General features: G+C 35.9%; 1 pseudogene; it reads right to left on the minus strand.

Annotated features, from left to right (window-relative positions):
* Positions 1 to 5,405: 5,405 nt before the first annotated feature.
* On the minus strand, positions 5,406 to 5,522 carry LOC145263663 (5S ribosomal RNA; annotated as a pseudogene).
* Between the last annotated feature and the right edge of the window lie 1,072 nt (positions 5,523 to 6,594).

A 6,594-nucleotide genomic window follows, 5' to 3' on the forward strand; every position in this document is an offset into this window, starting at 1 on the left:
GTACGACCTTAAAATTTCCCTTTCTAAATGTATTTTCAATGTTTTTCAACTTGAATTTTTGGGATTTCACATATCTGTTGATGGTCTTAAGCCAAGTGACAAGAAAATCCGCGAATTAAATGAATTTCCTCAACCAAACGATTCAAAATCACTGCGTCGATTCCTTGGCATGGCAAATTTTTACAGAAAATTAGTTCCAAATTTCAGTGAAATCAGTTTACCACTCACCGAGTGTATTCGGTTGAATCAAAAATCTAAGAAAATAGATTTTACAAAGGAGGAAGTTGAATCCTTTGAAAGGATAAAAACAAGTTTATCAGGTGTAACCGCTCTACCTTATCCCGATTCAAAAGCTACTAATTATCAGCTTGTTACGGACAGTTCCAGTTACGCCGTTGGAGCAGCACTTCATCAAATGATTGACAATCAACCAATTCCTATTGGATTCTTTTCAAAAAAGTTATCACAAACTCAACAAAAATATTCTACCTTTGACAGAGAATTGCTAGCTGCTTATTTAGCAGTCTTGTATTTTAAACATCAGGTGGAAGGCAGAAACTTGTTGTTATTAACAGATCATAAACCGCTCTGCAGCGCCTTTAAAAGCCAAACACCTTTAAAATCCGATAGACAACAGCGTCACCTTTGTTTCTTGAGTGAATATGTGACTGATATTTCACACATAAAAGGTTCACAGAACATTGTAGCTGATTGCTTATCGCGACCAGCGTATGCAATCCCAATTGATATTTGTGACTTACAGGAGATGGCCAATCACCAAACCACTGATGAAGAAACAAAAACTCTATGTGATCAACTGAAGCCGTATCAGATTAATGAACATAATACAATCCTATGTGACGTGTCTTTACCTTTTCCACGACCTTTTGTCACCCAAAAGCTCCGGAAATCTGTTTTTGACAGTTTACACAACTTGTCACACCCTGGAATTGCTGCTTCAACTAAAATGATAACTTCCAGATATTTTTGGCCCAAAATGGCCAAGTCAATAAAGGAATGGTGCAAGGAATGTCAGCATTGCCAACAAGCAAAGATAAACAAACACACAAAAAGTGACGTGCATCCATTTGAATTGCCATCCAGCAGATTTCAAACTGTACACATTGACATTGTTGGCCCTCTACCACCAGTCAAGAGCAAAACAGACCCGTATTTCTCTCCCTATCGTTATTTATTAACATGCATCGATAGAAATACGAGATGGGTAAAGGCTTGTCCATTGACCGAAATAACTGCAGCGTCAGTATCAACTGCTTTTGTTGATCTGTGGATATCGCGATTTGGTGTGCCCCTCCATGTCGTTACAGACAGAGGTAGCCAATTCGAGTCTGAGCTGTTCTCAGAACTGTCAAAAATTATAGGGTTCCACAGGCTGAGAACGACTTCGTACCATCCCCAAGCAAACGGACTGATCGAGCGAGCACACAGAACATTAAAGACAGCAATTATTGCCAGAAGAGAATCTTGGTTATCTGCTCTTCCTATAGTTCTTCTAGGTATCAGGATTACACCCAACGATTCCAATTATTTACCATTTACTGCAGTTACGGGTGCTAATGCACAGATACCTAGATTGTTAATCGATGCGTACGAGGATGCAAACATTGATATAACAGATGCTCACATAAAAGCTCTAGCTGAGGAGATGCGGAAATTTGACACAGACGGATTATCCAGTGGACACCTCCATTCTTTACCTACTGTGTACATTCCTAAGGATCTTCAAATTTGTGACAGCGTCTGGTTGAGAACAGACAGAATTCGAAAATCTATGGAAGCTCCATATACAGGTCCATTCCAAGTAGTACATCGTCATGGCAAATATTTTACTATTAAAATGTCTGATGATGTACACAGTAACGTTTCCATAGATAGATTGAAGCCTGCATATTCTTCAACAACGTCAAAAGATTTTGTTCCACCCCTTCCAGTATCTGACACTTTTGTATCTTCCTCTGATACAGAGGTTGAAAAGAAACAAACTAAATCAAAGTCCGGGAGAACCATCAGGTGGAAAAAGGACAACACATATTTTTATTATTAAAAATAAAAATGATGTAAAAATTTTCTAAACAAAAAAAAAAATTTTTTTTTTTTTTCCAACCTACATTTACATGTAAATATACTACCAAACTTTCCTTCACAAAAAAAAAACCCAAAGCTATTTATCATGAACGATGAACCTTTAAACTCCGTTTACTGGGCGGAAAGTTATATGGTGAGCTACGATGTTCACTCTTTCGCTGCCGGAAATTCAAGTGCCCCGAGACGTTTTCTGCGCAAGCGGCTAGAGGCGCCCTTTTTCTTTTTACTGAATTGCTCTGGAGGTTCAATGTTTTGATTTTTTTTTTGACCAATCAGAGAGTTTTCCGGGCTGTCGAAAATTATGTGTCTGGGAGCCGGTGAAAATCTTTAAAAACCTCTGTATTTTCCAAAAAAGGCAGTTAACAAAATTCAGAGATAGTGTTGGAAGATATATATATCACTACTGTCTGCAGCTCAAAACTAACGCGACAACACTGTGAACGTAGCAGGCGAGTCGGCTGATAAAACAATGTGGGCGAACACACAGACACAGTAACTAACTTTTGTATTCCTCCTTTTATTATCGCATGCTCAATTTTAATTAATTTTATGTAAATAATTATTTTAAAACTTCCTTAATCTCAACTAATTCCCCCCTTTTGTTCACTCATGAATGAACTATTATTTTCATTGAAATATTTCCTAAAAAGTAATAAATCTTTTTTTATAAATTGAGAAAAAAAAAAAAAAAAAAAAAAAATCAAAACATTGAACCTCCAGAGCAATTCAGTAAAAAGAAAAAGGGCGCCTCTCGCGGCTTGCGCAGAAAACGTCTCGGGGCACTTGAATTTCCGGCAGCGAAAGAGTGAACATCGTAGTAGCTCACCATATATTTGCGAATGGTGACTTTGGTTATTTATTTAATAAAGTCATTCTTGACTTTTGTAACATTTATTTCGAAACATATTTTTTGTTGTGTAAATAAAAAGTAAATAAAAAAAAACATAAAGTGGCACAGTAAACAAAAAAAAACGAACTCGTAACGTTAAATGTAAAAAATATATTTATTACTGAATAAAATAGAATAAACGTTCCTACAATAATAAACAGAAGGCATCGTTAAAAATGTAAGTAAAATACTATTTAAACTGTGGAACGATACCTTCTATGCATAATTGCCTTTAAAATAATCCGGAACCATAAATAGACAGTTATTATTATTATTTTTTTTTTTTTTTTGTTCGGGAACTTTTGGGAAATAAAAGGGGTTACTGATTTTTAACTGATAAAGATTGAACAATAAAGGGAGATAATTCACATTAATTAATGTTTGCGATGATGATGATGTGACACCGTACGTACAAGCAAATTAATATATAAAGCCAAGTACGGCCAAGGATGGAATACTGTTGCCATATCTGGGCAGGAGCTGCCAAAAACAGCCTATCATGCCTTGACAGAGTACAAAATAGACTTCGTGGTTTAGTGGGGGATGCCCTTTTCTCTACCCTGCAACCCCTCTCCCACAGAAGAGACGTTGCGAGCCTATCCTTGTTTTATCGTTATTTTCATGGCAGGTGCTCGCCTGAACTCCAATCCCTGGTCCCCCCTCGCCAATCTTTCACGAAAAACACCCGTCTAGCTGAATCCACTGTGAAAAATTTCCCCCACTCTATATCTGTGCCTAAATCAAAACGCGGATTTCATGAACAAAGCTTCTTTCTTAGAACTGCACACCTGTGGAACTCTGTTCCGTCTGCCTGCTTCCCTCCGAACTACAACTTGGATGTCTTCAAGTCTAATGTTAACAAATTCCTAATGAACCGCCCCCTTAAGTAAACACTTCATCAAATCTCTTCACTAACGTAATGTATTTGCAATAACCCTTATCCCTGAGTGGCTTCCGGGCCTTGATAAGTGGTGATCACTGTGTAAAAAAAAAAAAAAAAAAAAAAAAAAAAAGATTATTATTATTAAAACAACAACAACAACAACAAATGACTAAATACAATTACAAAAATGAAGCAGTTATCCATGTCATATGTAAATTCCTTTACTAAAAGTTTATCGGGGAGATCGAAATTACATTGTACGTACAGGGTGAGCCAAAAGTAGGTGGACAGCATTTTGAATAAACTTATGTGTCAGTTATATTAATGCAATTCTTTATTATAACTATAACCCTAACCCTAACCTGTCCACCAACTTTTGGATCACCCTGTATATATATTTCAAAAACATAGTCGTTTGTCAAAATGTGAATAAGAAAGAACTGGTTCTGTTGATTTGTGTAATTTTTGTATCACACAAACCATGGCCATTAATTTAATTAAATAAAATTCCGAATCCCTATTTTACCCCAAGTGTAATAAACCCAATATGAATATCTAAGTAGGAAGATCGCATTTTCCATTTTACTTCAAAACTTTTTACCTGAATATCTTTCTCTATAAATTCCATTTTAAGTAAAGTGAAAAAAAATACAAAAAAGAAAAAACAGGAAACCTAAAGGTAACACATTTAAGAGCAGTGATTATTAAAAGAGAAAGAGATTAAATCTCACAAGGGATTATGGGCAGATATGCTCACTTGCTAGTTAAAATTCAAAAAAGTTAAAATAAATAATCCAATCGAAATTAAGCTTTTCAAATGTAAATCTGAATTCTAGCAGGAGATAAAAAAGCAAAAAATGAAGTTTTGATGTTTTATGTTAAAATTATGGTCGCCTGTCCGGATCTTGCTGGTGTAGTCGAGAGCAGACTAAGAAACATGTTAATTTTATTGATTAGCAACTGAAAATGTATTTTAGTTTAATTCTTAGACTCGCTATTTCTATACACAAAACACACACACCTACACACACACATCCATGGGTTAAGGAAAAAATCTGAACTGTATTCTTTATTCAAACAACACATTTCTGTTCTGAAAAATTATGTTTTTTCTGAATGAAATTTAAACAAAAAAACTATGAATTTCATTTACTCTATCAAGTATATTGAGCTATTCTCTTTTTGGCTGGGATTGTCTTATATAGTATTACCTCCTAAAAAATATTGTTTAAGACTTGATACCACACGAATCATGAATCTGTGCTTCTATTCGCCTCAGGATTCTGATATATATATATATATATATATATATATATATATATATATATATATATATATATATATATATGCTTCCTTCAGTCAGTCTTGACAGACTATGGATACCCTTGAAAGAGTGCCTGCACGTGAAATTAATGTGGTCAAAGTTGTGCAATGTCCAACCACAACTCTCCTGAGTCGACATTGTTGAATACCAGTAACAAGTGGAGGTTCAGGACGATTGGAAACAATGCCGAGATCAACAGAAAGCACATACAGCGCCTAGAATTCCTAAACGGTCACCCATCTGGTACTAGCCAGGCTCAACGTTGCTTAACTTCGGTGATCTGATGAGAACCAGTGTCTCAACGTGACTATGCCATACATATATATAACGGTAGATATATATGTGTGATTATGCTGTATATATATATATATATATAGCGGTAGATATATATGCGATGTGTAAACATTCCCTATAGAAAGAAAGGTTAAAGAATCTACATACAATCTAAAACTGCATTTTTATGTAAAATTTTCTGGGAAGACAATGGAAGTGGTCTTGAATTTCTGAGTGCACCTCTAGGGAAACTAAGAAAGCTTAAATCCCTTAAAACTTTAAATATATCCTGCACATCATGAGTAAGTTGCTGGAATCTGTGTTAAACAGAGAAGTGGTCAACCTCAGCTAAAATAACCTCCTCAGTGACATACAATATGGTTTCCGTTCTGCTAGATCTACTGTTACATCTCATAAGATTAGTAGATCTATTGATGGGGTCTTTGTTTCTAGGGCAATTGCTCTTTACATATCAAAGGCCTTTGATAGGGTGTAGCATAAAGGTCTACTCCACAAGATCTCCAGCTATGGTATAGCTGGAAATGCCTTATCAGTTATTGAATGATTTCTCTTTGATAGGTTTATAAAAGTAGTGGTTGATGGGCAAAAATCAGAAGTTCACAGTGTTGCTGTCCCTCAAGGGTCCATCCTGGACTCAACTCTCTTCCTGATCTTTCTCAATGATCTCACAAATCACATTTGAAGATCATTCATAGACATTTATACTGATGGCATTACCATCTATGGCAACACTTCAAAGGCTGTAAATGACCAAGATTTCTCTGATTCTCTCTCCTCTGATCTTGAGCAAGTGGTGCAATGGGGAAAAAGGTGTCTTGTTACTTTTAGTGCATTTAAAACCAAGCTTCTATCTTTACATCATCAACGCTCTGACACTCATCTGGCATCAATTGAAATGAATGCCTCTCGACTTGGAGAGGCTCCATGTTTTGACAAACTTCTGGGTCTGACCTTTACTCCTGATCTGAAATGGAAGATGTATATCACTTGATGTTGTCAAGGTCACTGGAAAAACGGTGGGATCATTCTACCGCTCAAGTAGATATCTCACTCTTGATGCAATTCTCTACCTGTATAAAAGCCAAGTACGTCCTACGA

Source organism: Euprymna scolopes, chromosome 3, assembly GCF_053919585.1.
Source record: "Euprymna scolopes isolate OS-2025 chromosome 3, ASM5391958v1, whole genome shotgun sequence".
NCBI classification, from domain to species: Eukaryota; Metazoa; Mollusca; class Cephalopoda; order Sepiida; family Sepiolidae; genus Euprymna; species Euprymna scolopes.